At 60.2% G+C, this 23,921-nt stretch overlaps 1 pseudogene; it reads left to right on the forward strand.

Annotated features, from left to right (window-relative positions):
• Positions 1-15,083, forward strand: part of LOC140472688 (purine nucleoside phosphorylase-like) — an 81,544-nt pseudogene extending 66,461 nt beyond the window's left edge.
• Positions 15,084-23,921: the final 8,838 nt, after the last annotated feature.

A 23,921-nucleotide genomic window follows, 5' to 3' on the forward strand; every position in this document is an offset into this window, starting at 1 on the left:
GTGTATCTCACTCCCCACTCACTGTGCCCCCGTGTATCTCACTCCCCTCTCACCGTGCCCCCCGTGTATCTCACTCCCCACTCACCGTGCCCCCCCCGTGTATCTCACTCCCCTCTCACCGTGCCCCCATGTATCTCACTCCCCTCTCACCGTGCCCCCGTGTATCTCAGTCCCCTCTCACCGTGCCCCCGTGTATCTCACTCCCCTCTCGCCGTGCCCTCCCGTGTATCTCACTCCCCACTCACTGTGCCCCCGTGTATCTCACTCCCCTCTCACCGTGCCCCCCGTGTATCTCACTCCCCACTCACCGTGCCCCCCCCCGTGTATCTCACTCCCCTCTCACCGTGCCGCCCGTGTATCTCACTCCCCTCTCACCGTGCCCCCCCGTGTATCTCACTCCCCACTCACCGTGCCCCCCCGTGTATCTCACTCCCCACTCACCGTGCCCCCCGTGTATCTCACTCCCCTCTCACTGTGCCCCCCCGTGTATCTCACTCCCCACTCACCGTGCCCCCCCGTGTATCTCACTCCCCACTCACCGTGCCCCCCCCCGTGTATCTCACTCCCCACTCACCGTGCCCCCCCGTGTATCTCACTCACCACTCACCGTGCCCCCCCGTGTATCTCACTCCCCACTCACCGTGCCCCCCGTGTATCTCACTCCCCCCTCACCGTGCCCCCCCGTGTATCTCACTCCCCACTCACCGTGCCCCCCCGTGTATCTCCCTCCCCACTCGCCGTGCCCCCCCCCGTGTATCTCACTCCCCACTCCCCGTGCCCCCCCCGTGTATCTCACTCCCCACTCACCGTGCCCCCCCCGTGTATCTCACTCCCCACTCACCGTGCCCCCCCGTGTATCTCACTCCCCACTCACCGTGCCCCCCCCGTGTATCTCACTCCCCCCTCACCGTGCCCCCCCCGTGTATCTCACTCCCCTCTCACCGTGCCCCCCCCGTGTATCTCACTCCCCACTCACTGTGCCCCCCGTGTCTCTCACTCCCCACTCACCGTGCCCCCCCGTGTATCTCACTCCCCACTCACCGTGCCCCCTCCGTGTATCTCACTCCCCACTCACCGTGCCCCCCCGTGTATCTCACTCCCCTCTCACCGTGCCCCCCGTGTATCTCACTCCCCACTCACCGTGCCCCCCCGTGTATCTCACTCCCCTCTCACCGTCCCCCCGTGTATCTCACTCCCCTCTCACCGTGCCCCCCCGTGTATCTCACTCCCCACTCACTGTGCCCCCCGTGTATCTCACTCCCCACTCACCGTGCCCCCCCCGTGTATCTCACTCCCTACTCACCGTGCCCCCCCGTGTATCTCACTCCCCTCTCACCGTGCCCCCCCGTGTATCTCCCTCCCCACTCACCGTGCCCCCCGTGTATCTCACTCCCCTCTCACCATGCCCCCCCCGTGTATCTCCCTCCCCACTCACCGTGCCCCCCCGTGTATCTCACTCCCCTCTCACTGTGCCCCCCCGTGTATCTCACTCCCCTCTCCCCGTGCCCCCCCGTGTATCTCACTTCCCACTCACCGTGCCCCCCGTGTATCTCACTCCCCTCTCACCGTGCCCCCCCGTGTATCTCACTCCCCACTCACCGTGCCCCCCCGTGTATCTCACTCCCCTCTCACCGTGCCCCCATGTATCTCACTCCCCTCTCGCTGTGCCCCCCCGTGTATCTCACTCCCCTCTCACCGTGCCCCCCCGTGTATCTCACTCCCCACTCACCGTGCCCCCCCCGGTGTATCTCACTCCCCTCTCGCCGTGCCCCACCGTGCATCTCACTCCCCACTCACCGTGCCCCCCCCGTGTATCTCACTCCCCACTCACCGTGCCCCCCCCGTGTATCTCACTCCCCACTCACCGTGCCCCCCCGTGTATCTCACTCCCCACTCACCGTGCCCCCCCGTGTATCTCACTCCCCACTCCCCGTGCCCCCCCGTGTATCTCACTCCCCCCTCACCGTGCCCCCCGTGTATCTCACTCCCCACTCCCCGTGCCCCCCCCGTGTATCTCACTCCCCACTCACCGTGCCCCCGTGTATCTCACTCCCCACTCACCGTGCCCCCCCCGTGTATCTCGCTCACCTCTCACCGTGCCCGCCCGTGTAACTCACTCCCCCCTCACCGTGCCCCCCCGTGTATGTCACTTCCCACTCACCGTGCCCCCCTCATGTATCTCACTCCCCACTCCCCGTGCCCCCCCGTGTATCTCACTCCCCACTCACCGTGCCCCCCTCATGTATCTCACTCCCCACTCCCCGTGCCCCCCCGTGTATCTCACTCCCCTCTCACCGTGCCCCCCATGTATCTCACTCCCCACTCACCGTGCCCCTCCGTGTATCTCACTCCCCACTCACCGTGCCCCCCCCGTGTGTCTCACTCCCCTCTCACCGTGCCCCCCCCGTGTATCTCACTCCCCTCTCACCGTGCCCCCCCGTGTATCTCACTCCCCTCTCACCGTGCCCCCCCGTGTATCTCACTCCCCTCTCACCGTGCCCCCCGTGTATCTCACTCCCCACTCACCATGCCCCCGTGTATCTCACTCCCCACTCACCGTGCCCCCCCCGTGTATCTCACTCCCCACTCACCGTGCCCCCCCGTGTATCTCACTCCCCTCTCACCGTGCCCCCCCCCGTATCTCACTCCCCACTCACCGTGCCCCCCCCGTGTATCTCACTCCCCACTCACCGTGCCCCCCCGTGTATCTCCCTCCCCACTCACCGTGCCCCCGTGTATCTCACTCCCCTCTCACCGTGCCCCCGTGTATCTCACTCCCCTCTCGCCGTGACCCCCGTGTATCTCACTCCCCACTCACTGTGCCCCCCGTGTATCTCACTCCCCACTCACTGTGCCCCCGTGTATCTCACTCCCCTCTCACCGTGCCCCCGTGTATCTCCCTCCCCACTCACCGTGCCCCCGTGTATCTCACTCCCCTCTCACCGTGCCCCCGTGTATCTCACTCCCCTCTCGCCGTGACCCCCGTGTATCTCACTCCCCACTCACTGTGCCCCCGTGTATCTCACTCCCCACTCACCGTGCCCCCGTGTATCTCACTCCCCACTCACTGTGCCCCCGTGTATCTCCCTCCCCACTCACCGTGCCCCCGTGTATCTCACTCCCCACTCACTGTGCCCCCGTGTATCTCACTCCCCACTCACCGTGCCCCCCCGTGTATCTCACTCCCCTCTCACCGTGCCCCCCCGTGTATCTCACTCCCCTCTCACCGTGCCCCCCCGTGTACCTCACTCCCCACTCACCGTGCCCCCCCGTGTATCTCACTCCCCACTCACCGTGCCCCCCCGTGTATCTCACTCCCCTCTCCCCGTGCCCCCGTGTATCTCACTCCCCTCTCACCGTGCCCCCGTGTATCTCACTCCCCTCTCCCCGTGCCCCCCCCGTGTATCTCGCTCCCCTCTCCCCGTGCCCCCGTGTATCTCACTCCCCTCTCACCGTGCCCCCGTGTATCTCACTCCCCTCTCACCGTGCCCCCACGTGTATCTCACTCCCCACTCCCTGTGCCCCCCCCGTGTATCTCACTCCCCACTCACCGTGCCCCCCCTCCGTGTATCTCACTCCCCTCTCACCGTGCCCCCCCCGTGTATCTCACTCCCCTCTCACCGTGCCCCCCGTGTATCTCACTCCCCCCTCACCGTGCCCCCCCGTGTATCTCACTCCCCCCTCACCGTGCCCCCCCGTGTATCTCACTCCCCACTCGCCGTGCCCCCCCCGTGTATCTCCCTCCCCTCTCACCGTGCCCCCCCGTGTATCTCACTCCCCACTCGCCGTGCCCCCTCCCGTGTATCTCACTCCCCACTCACCGTGCCCCCCCGTGTATCTCACTCCCCTCTCACCGTGCCCCCCCGTGTATCTCACTCCCCACTCGCCGTGCCCCCTCCCGTGTATCTCACTCCCCACTCCCCGTGCCCCCCCCGTGTATCTCACTCCCCACTCGCCGTGCCCCCTCCCGTGTATCTCACTCCCGACTCGCCGTGCCCCCCCCGTGTATCTCACTCCCCACTCACCGTGCCCCCCCGTGTATCTCACTCCCCTCTCACCGTGCCCCCCCCGTGTATCTCACTTCCCTCTCACCGTGTCCCCCCGTGTATCTCACTCCCCTCTCACCGTGCCCCCCCCGTGTATCTCACTCCCCACTCGCCGTGCCCCCTCCCGTGTATCTCACTCCCCACTCCCCGTGCCCCCCCGTGTATCTCACTCCCCCCTCACCGTGCCCCCGTGTATCTCACTCCCCACTCCCCGTGCCCCCCCCGTGTATCTCACTCCCCACTCACCGTGCCCCCGTGTATCTCACTCCCCACTCACCGTGCCCCCCCCCGTGTATCTCGCTCACCTCTCACCGTGCCCGCCCGTGTAACTCACTCCCCCCTCACCGTGCCCCCCCGTGTATCTCACTTCCCACTCACCGTGCCCCCCTCATGTATCTCACTCCCCACTCCCCGTGCCCCCCCGTGTATCTCACTCCCCACTCACCGTGCCCCCCTCATGTATCTCACTCCCCACTCCCCGTGCCCCCCCGTGTATCTCACTCCCCTCTCACCGTGCCCCCCATGTATCTCACTCCCCACTCACCGTGCCCCTCCGTGTATCTCACTCCCCACTCACCGTGCCCCCCCGTGTGTCTCACTCCCCTCTCACCGTGCCCCCCCCGTGTATCTCACTCCCCTCTCACCGTGCCCCCCCGTGTATCTCACTCCCCTCTCACCGTGCCCCCCCGTGTATCTCACTCCCCTCTCACCGTGCCCCCCGTGTATCTCACTCCCCACTCACCGTGCCCCCGTGTATCTCACTCCCCACTCACCGTGCCCCCCCCCGTGTATCTCACTCCCCACTCACCGTGCCCCCCCGTGTATCTCACTCCCCTCTCACCGTGCCCCCCCCGTATCTCCCTCCCCACTCACCGTGCCCCCCCGTGTATCTCCCTCCCCACTCACCGTGCCCCCCCGTGTATCTCACTCCCCACTCACCGTGCCCCCCCGTGTATCTCACTCCCCACTCACCGTGCCCCCCCTTGTATCTCACTCCCCTCTCCCCGTGCCCCCGTGTATCTCACTCCCCTCTCACCGTGCCCCCGTGTATCTCACTCCCCTCTCCCCGTGCCCCCCCCGTGTATCTCACTCGCCTCTCGCCGTGCCCCCTCCGTGTATCTCACTCCCCACTCCCTGTGCCCCCCCCGTGTATCTCACTCCCCACTCACCGTGCCCCCCCTCCGTGTATCTCACTCCCCTCTCACCGTGCCACCCCCGTGTATCTCACTCCCCTCTCACCGTGCCCCCCCGTGTATCTCACTCCCCTCTCACCGTGCCCCCCCGTGTATCTCACTCCCCCCTCACCGTGCCCCCCCGTGTATCTCACTCCCCACTCGCCGTGCCCCCCCCCGTGTATCTCCCTCCCCTCTCACCGTGCCCCCCCGTGTATCTCACTCCCCACTCGCCGTGCCCCCCCCGTGTATCTCACTCCCCACTCACCGTGCCCCCCCGTGTATCTCACTCCCCTCTCACCGTGCCCCCCCGTGTATCTCACTTCCCTCTCACCGTGTCCCCCCTTGTATCTCACTCCCCTCTCACCGTGCCCCCCCCGTGTATCTCACTCCCCACTCGCCGTGCCCCCTCCCGTGTATCTCACTCCCCACTCACCGTGCCCCCCCGTGTATCTCACTCCCCCATCACCGTGCCGCCCCGTGTATCTCACTCCCCACTTGCCGTGCCCCCCCGTGTATATCACTCCCCACTCACCGTGCCCCCCCCGTGTATCTCACTCCCCCCTCACCGTGCCCCCCCCGTGTATCTCCCTCCCCTCTCACCGTGCCCCCCCGTGTATCTCACTCCCCACTCACCGTGCCCCCCCGTGTATCTCACTCCCAACTCACCGTGCCCCCCCCGTGTATCTCACTCCCCACTCACCGTGCCCCCCCGTGTATCTCACTCCCCACTCGCCGTGCCCCCCCGTGTATCTCACTCCCCCCTCACCGTGCCCCTCCCGTGTGTCTCACTCCCCTCTCACCGTGCCCCCCCGTGTATCTCACTCCCCCCTCGCCGTGCCCCCCCGTGTATCTCACTCCCCCCTCACCGTGCCCCCCCGTGTATCTCACTCCCCCCTCACCGTGCCCCCCCGTGTATCTCACTTCCCACTCACCGTGCCCCCCCGTGTATCTCACTCCCCTCTCGCCGTGCCCCCCCCCGTGTATCTCACTCCCCACTCCCCGTGCCCCCCCCGTGTATCTCACTCCCCACTCACCGTGCCCCCCCCCCCGTGTATCTCACTCCCCTCTCGCCGTGCCCCCCCCGGTGTATCTCACTCCCCTCTCGCCGTGCCCCCCCCGTGTATCTCACTTCCCACTCACTGTGCCCCCCGTGCATCTCACTCCCCACTCATCGTGCCCCCCCCGTGTATCTCACTCCCCACTCACCGTGCCCCCCCATGTATCTCATTCCCCTCTCACCGTGCCCCCCCCGTGTATCTCACTTCCCACTCACTGTGCCCCCCCCTGTGTATCTCACTCCCCTCTCACCGTGCCCCCCCCGTGTATCTCACTCCCCTCTCACCGTGCCCCCCCCCATGTATCTCATTCCCCTCTCACCGTGCCCCCCCCGTGTATCTCACTCCCCACTCCCCGTGCCCCCCCCCGTGTATCTCACTCCCCTCTCACCGTGCCCCCCCGTGTATCTCACTCCCCTCTCACCGTGCCCCCCCCGTGTATCTCACTCCCCTCTCACCGTGCCCCCATGTATCTCACTCCCCACTCACCGTGCCCCCCCCGGTGTATCTCACTCCCCACTCCCCGTGCCCCCCCCCGTGTATCTCACTCCCCTCTCACCGTGCCCCCCCGTGTATCTCACTCCCCTCTCACCGTGCCCCCCCCGTGTATCTCACTCCCCTCTCACCGTGCCCCCCCCGTGTATCTCACTCCCCACTCCCCGTGCCCCCCCCGTGTATCTCACTCCCCACTCACCGTGCCCCCCCCCCGTGTATCTCACTCCCCTCTCACCGTGCCCCCCCGTGTATCTCACTCCCCTCTCGCCGTGCCCCCCCCGGTGTATCTCACTCCCCTCTCGCCGTGCCCTACCGTGCATCTCACTCCCCACTCACCGTGCCCCCCCCGTGTATCTCACTCCCCACTCACCGTGCCCCCCCATGTATCTCATTCCCCTCTCACCGTGCCCCCCCCGTGTATCTCACTTCCCACTCACTGTGCCCCCCCCTGTGTATCTCACTCCCCCCTCACCGTGCCCCCCCCCGTGTATCTCACTCCCCACTCCCCGTGCCCTCCCGTGTATCTCACTCCCCTCTCACCGTGCCCCCATGTATCTCACTCCCCACTCACCGTGCCCCCCCCCGTGTATCTCACTCCCCTCTCACCGTGCCCCCCCGTGTATCTCACTCCCCTCTCACCGTGTCCCCCCGTGTATCTCACTCCCCTCTCACCGTGCCCCCCCCGTGTATCTCACTCCCCTCTCACCGTGCCCCCCCCGTGTATCTCACTCCCCACTCCCCGTGCCCCCCCCGTGTATCTCACTCCCCACTCACCGTGCCCCCCCCCCCGTGTATCTCACTCCCCTCTCACCGTGCCCCCCCGTGTATCTCACTCCCCTCTCGCCGTGCCCCCCCCGGTGTATCTCACTCCCCTCTCGCCGTGCCCTACCGTGCATCTCACTCCCCACTCACCGTGCCCCCCCCCGTGTATCTCACTCCCCTCTCACCGTGCCCCCCCATGTATCTCATTCCCCTCTCACCGTGCCCCCCCGTGTATCTCACTCCCCTCTCACCGTGTCCTCCCGTGTATCTCACTCCCCACTCCCCGTGCCCCCCCCGTGTATCTCACTCCCCACTCACCGTGCCCCCCCCCCGTGTATCTCACTCCCCTCTCACCGTGCCCCCCCGTGTATCTCACTCCCCACTCACCGTGCCCCCCCCCCGTGTATCTCACTCCCCTCTCGCCGTGCCCCCCCGTGTATCTCACTCCCCTCTCGCCGTGCCCCACCGTGTATCTCACTCCCCTCTCACTGTGCCCCCCCATGTATCTCACTCCCCTCTCACCGTGTCCCCCCGTGTATCTCCCTCCCCACTCACCGTGCCCCCCCCGTGTATCTCACTCCCCACTCCCCGTGCCCCCCGTGTATCTCACTCCCCACTCCCCGTGCCCCCCCCGTGTATCTCACTCCCCCATCACCGTGCCGCCCCGTGTATCTCACTCCCCCATCACCGTGCCGCCCCGTGTATCTCACTCCCGACTCGCCGTGCCCCCCCCGTGTATCTCACTCCCCACTCACCGTGCCCCCCCGTGTATCTCACTCCCCTCTCACCGTGCCCCCCCCGTGTATCTCACTTCCCTCTCACCGTGTCCCCCCGTGTATCTCACTCCCCTCTCACCGTGCCCCCCCCGTGTATCTCACTCCCCACTCGCCGTGCCCCCTCCCGTGTATCTCACTCCCCACTCACCGTGCCCCCCCGTGTATCTCACTCCCCCATCACCGTGCCGCCCCGTGTATCTCACTCCCCACTTGCCGTGACCCCCCGTGTATATCACTCCCCACTCACCGTGCCCCCCCCGTGTATCTCACTCCCCCCTCACCGTGCCCCCCCGTGTATCTCCCTCCCCTCTCACCGTGCCCCCCCGTGTATCTCACTCCCCACTCACCGTGCCCCCCCGTGTATCTCACTCCCCACTCACCGTGCCCCCCCCGTGTATCTCACTCCCCACTCACCGTGCCCCCCCGTGTATCTCACTCCCCACTCGCCGTGCCCCCCCGTGTATCTCACTCCCCCCTCACCGTGCCCCTCCCGTGTGTCTCACTCCCCTCTCACCGTGCCCCCCCGTGTATCTCACTCCCCCCTCGCCGTGCCCCCCCGTGTATCTCACTCCCCCCTCACCGTGCCCCCCCGTGTATCTCACTCCCCCCTCACCGTGCCCCCCCGTGTATCTCACTTCCCACTCACCGTGCCCCCCCGTGTATCTCACTCCCCTCTCGCCGTGCCCCCCCCCGTGTATCTCACTCCCCACTCCCCGTGCCCCCCCCGTGTATCTCACTCCCCACTCACCGTGCCCCCCCCCCCCGTGTATCTCACTCCCCTCTCGCCGTGCCCCCCCCGGTGTATCTCACTCCCCTCTCGCCGTGCCCCCCCCGTGTATCTCACTTCCCACTCACTGTGCCCCCCGTGCATCTCACTCCCCACTCACCGTGCCCCCCCCGTGTATCTCACTCCCCACTCACCGTGCCCCCCCATGTATCTCATTCCCCTCTCACCGTGCCCCCCCCGTGTATCTCACTTCCCACTCACTGTGCCCCCCCCTGTGTATCTCACTCCCCTCTCACCGTGCCCCCCCCGTGTATCTCACTCCCCTCTCACCGTGCCCCCATGTATCTCACTCCCCACTCACCGTGCCCCCCCCCGTGTATCTCACTCCCCTCTCACCGTGCCCCCCCGTGTATCTCACTCCCCTCTCACCGTGTCCCCCCGTGTATCTCACTCCCCTCTCACCGTGCCCCCCCCGTGTATCTCACTCCCCTCTCACCGTGCCCCCCCCGTGTATCTCACTCCCCACTCCCCGTGCCCCCCCCGTGTATCTCACTCCCCACTCACCGTGCCCCCCCCCCCGTGTATCTCACTCCCCTCTCACCGTGCCCCCCCGTGTATCTCACTCCCCTCTCGCCGTGCCCCCCCCGGTGTATCTCACTCCCCTCTCGCCGTGCCCTACCGTGCATCTCACTCCCCACTCACCGTGCCCCCCCCGTGTATCTCACTCCCCACTCACCGTGCCCCCCCATGTATCTCATTCCCCTCTCACCGTGCCCCCCCCGTGTATCTCACTTCCCACTCACTGTGCCCCCCCCTGTGTATCTCACTCCCCCCTCACCGTGCCCCCCCCCGTGTATCTCACTCCCCACTCCCCGTGCCCTCCCGTGTATCTCACTCCCCTCTCACCGTGCCCCCATGTATCTCACTCCCCACTCACCGTGCCCCCCCCCGTGTATCTCACTCCCCTCTCACCGTGCCCCCCCGTGTATCTCACTCCCCTCTCACCGTGTCCCCCCGTGTATCTCACTCCCCTCTCACCGTGCCCCCCCCGTGTATCTCACTCCCCTCTCACCGTGCCCCCCCCGTGTATCTCACTCCCCACTCCCCGTGCCCCCCCCGTGTATCTCACTCCCCACTCACCGTGCCCCCCCCCCGTGTATCTCACTCCCCTCTCACCGTGCCCCCCCGTGTATCTCACTCCCCTCTCGCCGTGCCCCCCCCGGTGTATCTCACTCCCCTCTCGCCGTGCCCTACCGTGCATCTCACTCCCCACTCACCGTGCCCCCCCCGTGTATCTCACTCCCCACTCACCGTGCCCCCCCATGTATCTCACTCCCCTCTCACCGTGCCCCCCCGTGTATCTCACTCCCCTCTCACCGTGTCCTCCCGTGTATCTCACTCCCCACTCCCCGTGCCCCCCCCGTGTATCTCACTCCCCACTCACCGTGCCCCCCCCCGTGTATCTCACTCCCCTCTCACCGTGCCCCCCCGTGTATCTCACTCCCCACTCACCGTGCCCCCCCCCCGTGTATCTCACTCCCCTCTCGCCGTGCCCCCCCGTGTATCTCACTCCCCTCTCGCCGTGCCCCACCGTGTATCTCACTCCCCTCTCACTGTGCCCCCCCATGTATCTCACTCCCCTCTCACCGTGTCCCCCCGTGTATCTCCCTCCCCACTCACCGTGCCCCCCCCGTGTATCTCACTCCCCACTCCCCGTGCCCCCCGTGTATCTCACTCCCCACTCCCCGTGCCCCCCCCGTGTATCTCACTCCCCTCTCACCCTGCCCCCCCATGTATCTCAGTCCCCACTCACCGTGCCCCCCGTGTATCTCACTCCCCACTCACCGTGCCCCCCCATGTATCTCACTCCCCTCTCACCGTGCCCCCCCCGTGTATCTCACTCCCCTCTCACCGTGCCTCCCCGTGTATCTCACTCCCCTCCCACCGTGCCCCCCCATGTATCTCACTCCCCTCTCACCGTGCCTCCCCGTGTATCTCACTCCCCTCTCACTGTGCCCCCCCATGTATCTCACTCCCCTCTCACCGTGCCCCCCCGTGTATCTCACACCCCTCTCACCGTGCCCCCCTGTGTATCTCACTCCCCCCTCACCGTGCCCCCCCCGTGTATCTCACTCCCCACTCCCCGTGCCCCCCCGTGTATCTCACTCCCCACTCACTGTGCCCCCGTGTATCTCACTCCCCTCTCACCGTGCCCCCCCGTGTATCTCACACCCCTCTCACCGTGCCCCCCTGTGTATCTCAATCCCCCCTCACCGTGCCCCCCCCGTGTATCTCACTCCCCACTCCCCGTGCCCCCCCCGTGTATCTCACTCCCCACTCACCGTGCCCCCGTGTATCTCACTCCCCACTCACCGTGCCCCCCCCCGTGTATCTCACTCCCCTCTCGCCTTGCCCCCCCGTGTATCTCACTCCCCACTCACCGTGCCCCCGTGTATCTCACTCCCCACTCGCCGTGCCCCCCCCGTGTATATCACTCCCCACTCTCCGTGCCCCCCATGTATCTCACTCCCCTCTCACCGTGTCCCTGTGTATCTCACTCCCCCCTCACCGTGCCCCCCCGTGTATCTCACTCCCCACTCCCCGTGCCCCCCCCGTGTATCTCACTCCCCACTCACCGTGCCCCCCCGTGTATCTCACTCCCCTCTCACCGTGCCCCCCCCGTGTATCTCACTTCCCTCTCACCGTGCCCCCCGTGTATCTCACTCCCCACTCGCTGTGCCCCCCATGTATCTCACTCCCCACTCACCGTGCCCCCCCCGTGTATCTCACTCCCCACTCACCGTGCCCCCCCCGTGTATCTCACTCCCCTCTCCCCGTGCCCCCCGTGTATCTCACTCCCCACTCGCTGTGCCCCCCCGTGTATCTCACTCCCCACTCACCGTGCCCCCCCCGTGTATCTCACTCCCCACTCACCGTGCCCCCCCCGTGTATCTCACTCCCCTCTCACCGTGCCCCCGTGTATCTCCCTCCCCACTCCCCGTGCCCCCCCCGTGTATCTCACTCCCCACTCGCTGTGCCCCCCCATGTATCTCACTCCCCTCTCACCGTGCCCCCCCCGTGTATCTCACTCCCCACTCGCCGTGCCCCCCCCCGTGTATCTCACTCCCCACTCACCGTGCCCCCCCCGTGTATCTCACTCCCCTCTCCCCGTGCCCCCCGTGTATCTCACTCCCCACTCGCTGTGCCCCCCCGTGTATCTCACTCCCCACTCACCGTGCCCCCCCCGTGTATCTCACTCCCCACTCACCGTGCCCCCCCCGTGTATCTCACTCCCCTCTCACCGTGCCCCCGTGTATCTCCCTCCCCACTCCCCGTGCCCCCCCCGTGTATCTCACTCCCCACTCGCTGTGCCCCCCCATGTATCTCACTCCCCTCTCACCGTGCCCCCCCCGTGTATCTCACTCCCCACTCGCCGTGCCCCCCCCCGTGTATCTCACTCCCCACTCACCGTGCCCCCCCAATGTATCTCACTCCCCCCTCTCCGTGCCCCCGTGTATCTCCCTCCCCCCTCACCGTGCCCCCGTGTATCTCCCTCCCCCCTCCCCGTGCCCCCCCGTGTCTCTCCCTCCCCACTCCCCGTGTATCTCCCTCCCCCCCTCTCCGTGCCCCCGTGTATCTCCCTCCCCCCTCTCCGTGCCCCCGTGTATCTCCCTCCCCCCTCTCCGTGCCCCCGTGTATCTCCCTCCCCCCTCGCCGTGCCCCCCCCCTGTATCTCCCTCCCCCCTCCCCGTGCCCCCCCCCGTGTATCTCCCTCCCCCCTCTCCGTGCCCCCCCGTGTCTCTCACTCCCCATGCTGAATCCTCTGCAATCTCTCCCCTTCTAGGCATGAGCACCAGCCACGAGGTGATCACTGCCCGTCATGGCGGCCTCCGCGTCCTGGGCCTCTCATTGGTCACTAACAAGGTGGTGATGGAGTATGACAGCACAGAACGAGCCAATCACGAGGAGGTGCTGCAGACCGGCAAACAGAGTGCCACCGTCTTGGAGAAATTGGTCACCCACATTGTGGGCAGAATGGCCTGCCAGAGCGCCTAGGGCACTGGCTGTCACCCCTCCCCAACCCCAACCTCTCCACCCCCCCGCCCATATCCCCCCACCCCCTGCCAAAGATTTGGGACCACTTCGGATCATGGGAGGGGCTACTGTCATCCGAGCGGCCAATCAGGGCTGTCTCTCTGGCAGGGATCTGCTGGGTCCCTTTCCCTCCCTCACAAAATCCCCCCTCCCCCCCCAGCTACCAGCCCCACCCTGGGCTCCCATTGGCTAGCGTCAACACCTGGTGGCCGTGTTCCAGGATCTGTACACCCTGGGATCTGTTGGCCAGTGAGGGATAAACCATTAGATCTGTTGGTTAGTGAGGGTTTAGACCATTAGATCTGTTGGTTTGTGATGTAGGTACTGGACTCTGTTGGTTAGTATGGTGTGACCCTGGGATCTGTAGTCCATTGAGGTAGACCTTGGGATCTGTTGGTGAGTGAGGGATAGACCCTGGGATCTGCTGGTTAATCCAATTGGACGCTGGGGTCTGTTGGTTAATCCAATTGGACGCTGGGATCTATTGGTTAATCCATTTGGACCCTGGGATCTGTTAGTTAATCCAGTTGGGCACTGGGGTCTGTTGGTTAACCTGGTTGGACGCTGGGATCTGTTGGTTAACCTGGTTGGACGCTGGGATCTGTTGGTTAATCCGGTTGGACCCTGGGATCTGTTAATCATTGCAGTAGGACCCCACCCTCTGCAAGCTCCCCCTCCTTCTCCATCCCGACTCGGAAATATATCGGCCATTCCTTCCCAGGTCAGAATCCCGGAATTCACTCCCTGAGGGAGATTGTGGGTCTTGCCCTACAGCACATGGACTACAGCGGTTCAAGAAGACAGCTCACCTGCCCCACCCCCAGTACCTTCCCAAGGGGCACCGAGGGATGGGAGGGGATCAATAAATGCCAGGCCCACAAATCTCCATTCTCTGCCTTTCCGAAATGGGATCCTCTTACATCAATCCGTTGAGAGAGATCCTGATGATCTACTGCAGACAGATTCTCACATTCTCTGATTAGAACAGACACATTGTTCAGATCCTTCCAACTGAGCAATCTCTAGCTGTGTATTTATTTATATTCTTATTTAAAAGGCTGTGTATATTTTGTCTTTTGCACTGGGAACTGAAAGCCAGCGAGCAGACAATTAAAGATCTGTCCAGAAGCTTGGAACAACATTCATGTAATGCAGTATGTTCATTCTGTACACTGACACATGTCTCTGTCCTCTCTCTCTCAGGGAGGTATCTGTACACTGACTGGTGTCTCTCAGTCCCCCCTCTCTCAGGGAGATATCTGTACACTGACTGGTTTCTCTCAGTCCCCAACCCTCTCTCAGGGAGATATCTGTACACTGACTGGTGTCTCTCAGTCCCCCCTCTCTCTCTCAGGGAGATATCTGTACACTGACTGGTGTCTCTCAGTCCCCTCTCTCTCAGGGAGGTATCTGTACACTGACTGGTATCTCCCAGTCCCCTCTCTCTCAAGGAGATATCTGTACACTGACTGGTGTCTCTCAGTCCCCCCTCTCTCTCAGGGAGATGTCTGTACACTGACTGGTTTCTCTCAGTCCCCAACCCTCTCTCAGGGAGATATCTGTACACTGACTGGTGTCTCTCAGGCCCCTCTCTCTCTCTCAGGGAGATATCTGTACACTGACCGGTATCTCCCAGTCCCCTCTCTCTCTCTCAGGGAGATATCTGTACACTGACTGGTGTCTCACAGTCCCCCCCTCTCTCTTAGGGAGATATCTGTACACTGACTGGTGTCTCTTAGTCCTCTCTCTCTCAGTCCTCTCTCTCTCTCTCAGGGAGATATCTGCACACTGACTGGTCTCTCTCAGCGAGAGGTTGAACTATCTAAGAGGGGACTGGAAACAGTTTATGAAGTGTTTTATGATCATATGATGTTTGATAATCTACGTTGAATACCTGTAATCACCATCAAAATTGAGAAATAAATTATTCAGACACACTGCTCCCCTCAGTGTGTGAGAAATAAATTATTCAGATACACTGCGTCCCGTGTGTGAGAAATAAATTATTCAGATACACTGCCCCGTGTGTGAGAAATAAATTATTCAGACACACTGCCCCCCCGTGTGTGTGAGAAATAAATTATTCAGACACACTGCCCCGTGTGTGAGAAATAAATTATTCAGACACACTGCCCCCCCGTGTGTGTGAGAAATAAATTATTCAGACACACTGTCCCCCCGTGTGTGAGAAATAAATTATTCAGACACACTGCCCCGTGTGTGAGAAATAAATTATTCAGACACACTGCCCCCCCGTGTGTGTGAGAAATAAATTATTCAGACACACTGCCCCCCCCGTGTGTGAGAAATAAATTATTCAGACACACTGCCCCCAGTATGAGAAATAAATTATTCAGACACACTGCCCCCCCGTGTGTGAGAAATAAATTATTCAGACATACTGCCCCCCCGTGTGTGAGAAATAAATTATTCAGACACACTGCCCCCCCGTGTGTGAGAAATAAATTAATCAGACACACTGCCCCCCCGTGTGTGAGAAATAAATTATTCAGACACACTACCCCCCACCCCCGTGTGTGAGAAATAAATTATTCAGACACACTGCCCCCCGTGTGTGAGAAATAAATTATTCAGACACACTACCCCCCCGTGTGTGAGAAATAAATTATTCAGACACACTACCCCCCTCCCCCGTGTGTGAGAAATAAATTAATCAGACACACTGCCCCCCCGTGTGTGAGAAATAAATTATTCAGACACACTACCCCCCCGTGTGTGAGAAATAAATTATTCAGACACACTGCCCCCCCGTGTGTGAGAAATAAATTATTCAGACACACTACCCCCCACCCCCGTGTGTGAGAAATAAATTATTCAGACACACTGCCCCCCGTGTGTGAGAAATAAATTATTCAGACACACTACCCCCCCGTGTGTGAGAAATAAATTATTCAGACACACTACCCCGTGTGTGAGAAATAAATTATTCAGACACACTACCCTCCACCCCCGTGTGTGAGAAATAAATTATTCAGACACACTGCCCCCCGTGTGTGAGAAATAAATTATTCAGACACACTACCCCCCCGTGTGTGAGAAATAAATTATTCAGACACACTACCCCCCCGTGTGTGAGAAATAAATTAATCAGACACACTGCCCCCCCGTGTGTGAGAAATAAATTATTCAGACACACTACCCCCCTCCCCCGTGTGTGAGAAATAAATTATTCAGACACACTGCCCCCCCGTGTGTGAGAAATAAATTATTCAGACATACTGCCCCCCCGTGTGTGAGAAATAAATTATTCAGACACACTGCCCCCCGTGTGTGAGAAATAAATTATTCAGACATACTGCCCCCCCGTGTGTGAGAAATAAATTATTCAGACACACTGCCCCCCGTGTGTGAGAAATAAATTATTCAGACACACTGCCCCCCCGTGTGTGAGAAATAAATTATTCAGACATACTGCCCCCCCGTGTGTGAGAAATAAATTATTCAGACACACTGCCCCCCGTGTGTGAGAAATAAATTATTCAGACACACTGCCCCCCCGTGTGTGAGAAATAAATTATTCAGACACACTGCCCCCCGTGTGTGAGAAATAAATTATTCAGACACACTGCCCCCCGTGTGTGAGAAATAAATTATTCAGACACACTGCCCCCCCCGTGTGTGAGAAATAAATTATTCAGACATACTGCCCCCCCGTGTGTGAGAAATAAATTATTCAGACACACTACCCCCCCCGTGTGTGAGAAATAAATTATTCAGATACACTGTCCCCCCGTGTGTGAGAAATAAATTAATCAGACACACTGCCCCCCCGTGTGTGAGAAATAAATTATTCAGACACACTGCCCCCCGTGTGTGTGAGAAATAAATTATTCAGACACACTACCCCCCCGTGTGTGAGAAATAAATTATTCAGACACACTACCCCCCCGTGTGTGAGAAATAAATTATTCAGATACACTGTCCCCCCGTGTGTGAGAAATAAATTATTCAGACACACTATCCCCCCCGTGTGTGAGAAATAAATTATTCAGACACACTGCCCCCCCGTGTGTGAGAAATAAATTATTCAGACACACTACCCCCTCCCCGTGTGTGAGAAATAAATTATTCAGATACACTGTACCCCCTCCGTGAGAGAAATAAATTATTCAGACACACTGTCCCCCCGTGTGTGAGAAATAAATTATTCAGACACACTACCCCCCCGTGTGTGAGAAATAAATTATTCAGATACACTACCCCCCCGTGTGTGTGAGAAATAAATTATTCAGACACACTGCCCCCCCGTGTGTGTGAGAAATAAATTATTCAGACACACTACCCCCCCGTGTGTGAGAAATAAATTATTCAGATACACTGCCCCCCCGTGTGTGAGAAATAAATTATTCAGACACACTACCCCCCTCCCCCGTGTGTGAGAAATAAATTATTCAGATACACTGTCCCCCCGTGTGTGAGAAATAAATTAATCAGACACACTGCCCCGTGTGTGAGAAATAAATTATTCAGACACACTGCCCCCCCGTGTGTGAGAAATAAATTATTCAGACACACTACCCCCCTCCCCCGTGTGTGAGAAATAAATTATTCAGACACACTACCCCCCTCCCCCGTGTGTGAGAAATAAATTATTCAGATACACTGTCCCCCCGTGTGTGAGAAATAAATTAATCAGACACACTGCCCCCCCGTGTGTGAGAAATAAATTAATCAGACACACTGCCCCCCCGTGTGTGAGAAATAAATTATTCAGACACACTACCCCCCTCCCCCGTGTGTGAGAAATAAATTATTCAGACACACTGCCCCCCGTGTGTGAGAAATAAATTATTCAGACACACTACCCCCCCGTGTGTGAGAAATAAATTATTCAGACACACTACCCCCCTCCCCCGTGTGTGAGAAATAAATTAATCAGACACACTGCCCCCCCGTGTGTGAGAAATAAATTATTCAGACACACTACCCCCCACCCCCGTGTGAGAGAAATAAATTATTCAGACACACTGCCCCCCGTGTGTGAGAAATAAATTATTCAGATACACTGTCCCCCCGTGTGTGAGAAATAAATTATTCAGACACACTGCCCCCCGTGTGTGAGAAATAAATTATTCAGATACACTGTCCCCCCGTGTGTGAGAAATAAATTATTCAGACACAGTGCCCCCCCGTGTGAGAAATAAATTATTCAGACACAGTGCCCCCCCCGTGTGTGAGAAATAAATTATTCAGACACAGTGCCCCCCCCCTCCGTGTGAGAAATAAATTATTCAGACACAGTGCCCCCCCGTGTGTGAGAAATAAATTATTCAGACACAGTGCCCCCCCGTGTGTGAGAAATAAATTATTCAGACACAGTGCCCCCCCCCTCCGTGTGAGAAATAAATTATTCAGACACACTACCCCCCGTGTGTGAGAAATAAATTATTCAGATACACTGTCCCCCCGTGTGTGAGAAATAAATTATTCAGACACACTGCCCCCCGTGTGTGAGAAATAAATTATTCAGATACACTGTCCCCCCGTGTGTGAGAAATAAATTATTCAGATACACTGTCCCCCCGTGTGTGAGAAATAAATTATTCAGACACACTGCCCCCCGTGTGTGAGAAATAAATTATTCAGATACACTGTCCCCCCGTGTGTGAGAAATAAATTATTCAGACACAGTGCCCCCCCGTGTGTGAGAAATAAATTATTCAGACACAGTGCCCCCCCCCCTCCGTGTGAGAAATAAATTATTCAGACACACTACCCCCCGTGTGTGAGAAATAAATTATTCAGACACACTGCCCCCCCAGAGGATCAGGGGACACACTGAGACTGGAACAGGGTCAGGGTCACACTGGAACTGACACAGGGTCAGGGGTCACACTGTGACTGACACAGGGTCAGGGGTCACACTAGGTCTGGCACAGGATCAGGGGACACACAGGGAATGGCACAGGGTAAGGGGTCACACTGAGACTGGAACAGGGTCAGGGGTCACACTGAGACGGGAAGGGGGTCAGGGGTCAATCTGAGACTGGAACTGGGTCAGGGGTCACACTGGGTCCGGCACAGGGCCAGGGGGCACAATGGGGCTGGCACAGGTTCAGGGGACACACAGGGAATGGCACAGGGTCAGGGGTCATACTGAGACTTGAACGGGGTCAGGGGTCACACTGAGACGGGAAGGGGGTCAGGGGTCAATCTGAGACTGGAACTGGGTCAGGGGATACACTGAGACTGGAACAGGGTCAGGGGAGAGACTGAGAGAGGGACGAGGACAGGGGTCACACTGGGAGTGAAACGGGGTCAGGGGACAGACTGACACTGGAAAGGGGTCAGGGGACAGACGGAGACTAGAACAGGGTCAGGGGTCACAGTGAGACTGGAACGGGGTCAGGGGACACACTGAGACTGGAACGGGGTCAGAGGACACACTGAGACTGGTATGGGGTCGGGGTCACACAGAGACGGAATGGGGTCAGAGGACAGACTGAGAATGGAACGGGGTCAGGGGTCACACTGAGAGTGGAACGGGGTCAGAGGACAGACTGAGAATGGAACGGGGTCAGGGGTCACACTGAGAGTGGAACGGGGTCAGGGGTCACACTGAGACTGGAACGGGGTCAGGGGTCACACTGAGACTGGAATGGGGTCAGGGGTCACACTGAGACAGGAACGGGGTCAGGGGACAGACTGAGAATGGAACGGGGTCAGAGGTCACACTGAGACTGGAATGGGGTCAGGGGTCACACTGAGACTGGAACGTGGGCAAGGGACAGACTGAGAGTGGAACGGGGTCAGGGGTCACACTGAGACTGGAACGGAGTCAGGGGACACACTGAGACTGGAACGGGATCAGGGGTCACACTGTGACTGGAATGGGATTCGCGGACAAACTGAGATTGGAACAGGGTCAGGGGTCACACTGAGATTGGAACGGAGTCAGGGGACACACTGAGACTGGAATGGGGTCAGGGGTCACACTGAGACAGGAACGGGGTCAGGGGACAGACTGAGAATGGAACGGGGTCAGAGGTCACACTGAGACTGGAATGGCGTCAGGGGTCACACTGAGACTGGAACGTGGGCAAGGGACAGACTGAGAGTGGAACGGGGTCAGGTGACACACAGAGTGGAACGGGGTCAGGGGACAGACTGAGACTGGAACGGGGTCAGGGGTCACACTGAGACTGGAATGGGGTCAGGGGTCACACTGAGACAGGAACGGGGTCAGGGGACAGACTGAGACTGGAACGGGGTCAGAGGTCACACTGAGACAGGAACGGGGTCAGGGGACAGACTGAGACTGGAACGGGGTCAGGGGTCACACTGAGACTGGAACGGAGTCAGGGGACACACTGAGACTGGAACGGGATCAGGGGGTCACACTGTGACTGGAATGGGATTCGCGGACAAACTGAGATTGGAACAGGGTCAGGGGTCACACTGAGATTGGAGTGGGGTTAGCGGACAAACTGAGATTGGAACAGGGTCAGGGGACAGACTGAGACTGGAGCAGGGTCAGGGGTCACATTGTGAGTGGAACGGGGTCAGGGGTCACACTGTGATGCGAACAGGGCCAGGGCTCACACTGGAAGTGGCACAGGGTCAGCGGTCACACAAACTGGCACAGGGTCAGCGGTCACACTGAGACTGGAACTGGGTCAGGGGACACACTGGAACTGGCACAGGTTCAGCGGTCACACTGAGACTAACACAGGGTCAGCGGTCACACTGAGACTGACACAGGGCCAGGATTCACACTGGGACTGACACAGGGCCAGGGGTCACACTGGAACGGGCACAGAGTCAGGGGTCACACTGAGACTGACACAGGGTTAGGGGTCACACTGAGACTGACACAGGGTTAGGGGTCACACTGAGACTGACACAGGGTCAGGGGTCACACTGAGACTGACACAGGGCCAGGATTCACACTGGGACTTATACAGGGTCAGGGGTCACACTGGAATTGGCACAGGGTCAGGGGTCACACTGAGACTGACACAGGGCCAGGATTCACACTGGGACTGACACAGGGTCAGGGGTCACACTGGAACTGGCACAGGGTCAGGGGTCACACAAAAATCAGCACAGGGTTAGGGGACACACTGAGACTGGAACGGGGTTAGGGGTCTCACTGAGACTGGAATGGGGTCGTGGTCACACTGAGACGGAAATGGGGTCAGGGTCAGACTGAGACTGGAATGGGGTCAGGGGTCACACTGAGACTGGAATGGGGTCAGGGGATACACGGAGATGGGAACGGGGTCAGGGACAGACTGAGAGTTGAATGGGGTCAGGGGTCACACTGAGACTGGAACGGGGTCAGGGGTCACACTAAGACTGGAATGGGGTCAGGGGACATACTGAGAATGGAACGGGGTCAGGGGACAGACTGAGACTGGAGCAGGGTCAGGGGTCACATTGTGAGTGGAACGGGGTCAGGGGTCACACTGAGATGCGAACAGGGCCAGGGGCTCACACTGGAAGTGGCACAGGGTCAGCGGTCACACAAGAATTGGCACAGGTTCAGCGGTCACACTGAGACTGACACAGGGCCAGGATTCACATTGGGACTGACACAGGGCCAGGGGTCACACTGGAACGGGCACAGGGTTAGGGGTCACACTGAGACTGACACAGGGTTAGGGGTCACACTGAGACTGACACAGGGCCAGGGGTCACACTGGAACGGGCACAGGGTTAGGGGTCACACTGAGACTGACACAGGGTTAGGGGTCACACTGAGACTGACACAGGGTCAGGGGTCACACTGAGACTGACGCAGGGCCAGGATTCACACTGGGATTGACACAGGGTCAGGGGTCACACTGGAACTGGCACAGGGTCAGGGGTCACACAAAAATTGGCCCAGGGTTAGGGGACACACTGAGACTGGAACGGGGTTAGGGGTCTCACTGAGACTGGAATGGGGCCAGGGGATACACGGAGACGGGAACGGGGTCAGGGGACAGACTGAGAGTTGAACAGGGTCAGGGGACAGACTGAGACTGGAACGGGGTCAGGGGATACACTGAGACTGGAACGGGGTCAGGGGACAGTCTGAGACTGGATCGGGGTCAAGGGTCACACTGAAACTGGAACGGGGTCGGGGGACACACGGAGACGGGAACGGGGTCAGGGGACAGACAGAGATTTGAATGGGGTCAGGGGTCACACTGAGACTGGAACGGGGTCAGGGGACAGACTGAGAGTTGAATGGGGTCAGGGGTCACACTGAGACTGAAACGGGGTCAGGGGACAGACTGAGACTGGAACGGGGTCAGGGGTCACGCTGAGACTGGAACAGGGTCAGGGGTCACACTGAGACTGGAATGGGGTCGTGTTCACACTGAGACGGGAATGGGGTCAGGGTACATACTGAGAGTGGAACGGGTCAGGGGACAGACTGAGACTGGATCGGGGTCAGGGGTCACACTGATATGGAACGGGGTTAGGGGACAGACTGAATGTGAAACGGGGTCAGGGGTCACACTGAGACTGGATCGGGGTCAGGGGACACACTGAGACGGAAACGGGTTTTGGGTCATACTGAGAGTGGATTGGGTCAGAGGTCACATTGAGACGGGAACAGGGTCAGGGGACAGACTGAGACTGGAACGGGGTCAGGGGTCACGCTGAGACTGGAACGGGGTCAGGGTCACACTGAGACGGGAATGGGGTCAGGGTACATACTGAGAGTGGAACGGGGTCAGGGGACAGACTGAGACTGGATCAGGGTCAGGGGTCACGCTGAGACTGGAACAGGGTCAGGGGTCACACTGAGACTGGAATGGGGTCGTGTTCACACTGAGACGGGAATGGGGTCAGGGTACATACTGAGAGTGGAACGGGTCAGGGGACAGACTGAGACTGGATCGGGGTCAGGGGTCACACTGATATGGAACGGGGTTAGGGGACAGACTGAATGTGAAACGGGGTCAGGGGTCACACTGAGACTGGATCGGGGTCAGGGGACACACTGAGACGGAAACGGGTTTTGGGTCATACTGAGAGTGGATTGGGGTCAGAGGTCACATTGAGACGGGAACAGGGTCAGGGGACAGACTGAGACTGGAACGGGGTCAGGGGTCACGCTGAGACTGGAACGGGGTCAGGGGTCACACTGAGACGGGAATGGGGTCAGGGTACATACTGAGAGTGGAACGGGGTCAGGGGACAGACTGAGACTGGATCAGGGTCAGGGGTCACGCTGAGACTGGAACAGGGTCAGGGGTCACACTGAGACTGGAATGGGGTCGTGTTCACACTGAGACGGGAATGGGGTCAGGGTACATACTGAGAGTGGAACGGGGTCAGGGGACAGACTGAGACTGGATCGGGGTCAGGGGTCACACTGATATGGAACGGGGTGAGGGGACAGACTGAATGTGAAACGGGGTCAGGGGTCACACTGAGACTGGATCGGGGTCAGGGGACACACTGAGACGGAAACGGGTTTTGGGTCATACTGAGAGTGGATTGGGGTCAGAGGTCACATTGAGACGGGAACAGGGTCAGGGGACAGACTGAGACTGGAACGGGGTCAGGGGTCACACTGAGACTGGAATGGGGTCACGGGACAGACTGATGGTGGAATGGGATCAGAGGTGACACTGATGAGTGGAACAGGGTCAGGGGTCACACAGACAGGAACAGGGTCAGGGGTCATACTGGAACTGGCACAGGGTCAGAGGTCACACTGGGACAGAAACAGGGTCAGGGGTCACACTGAGCAAGTGAGAGTGAGAGTGGGAGAGAGAGTGGGAGAGAGAGTGGCAGAGAGAGATAGAGAGCGATAGAGCGAGAGGAGT

The sequence above is a fragment of the Chiloscyllium punctatum genome, unplaced genomic scaffold, assembly GCF_047496795.1.
Source record: "Chiloscyllium punctatum isolate Juve2018m unplaced genomic scaffold, sChiPun1.3 scaffold_417, whole genome shotgun sequence".
Classification (NCBI taxonomy): domain Eukaryota; kingdom Metazoa; phylum Chordata; class Chondrichthyes; order Orectolobiformes; family Hemiscylliidae; genus Chiloscyllium; species Chiloscyllium punctatum.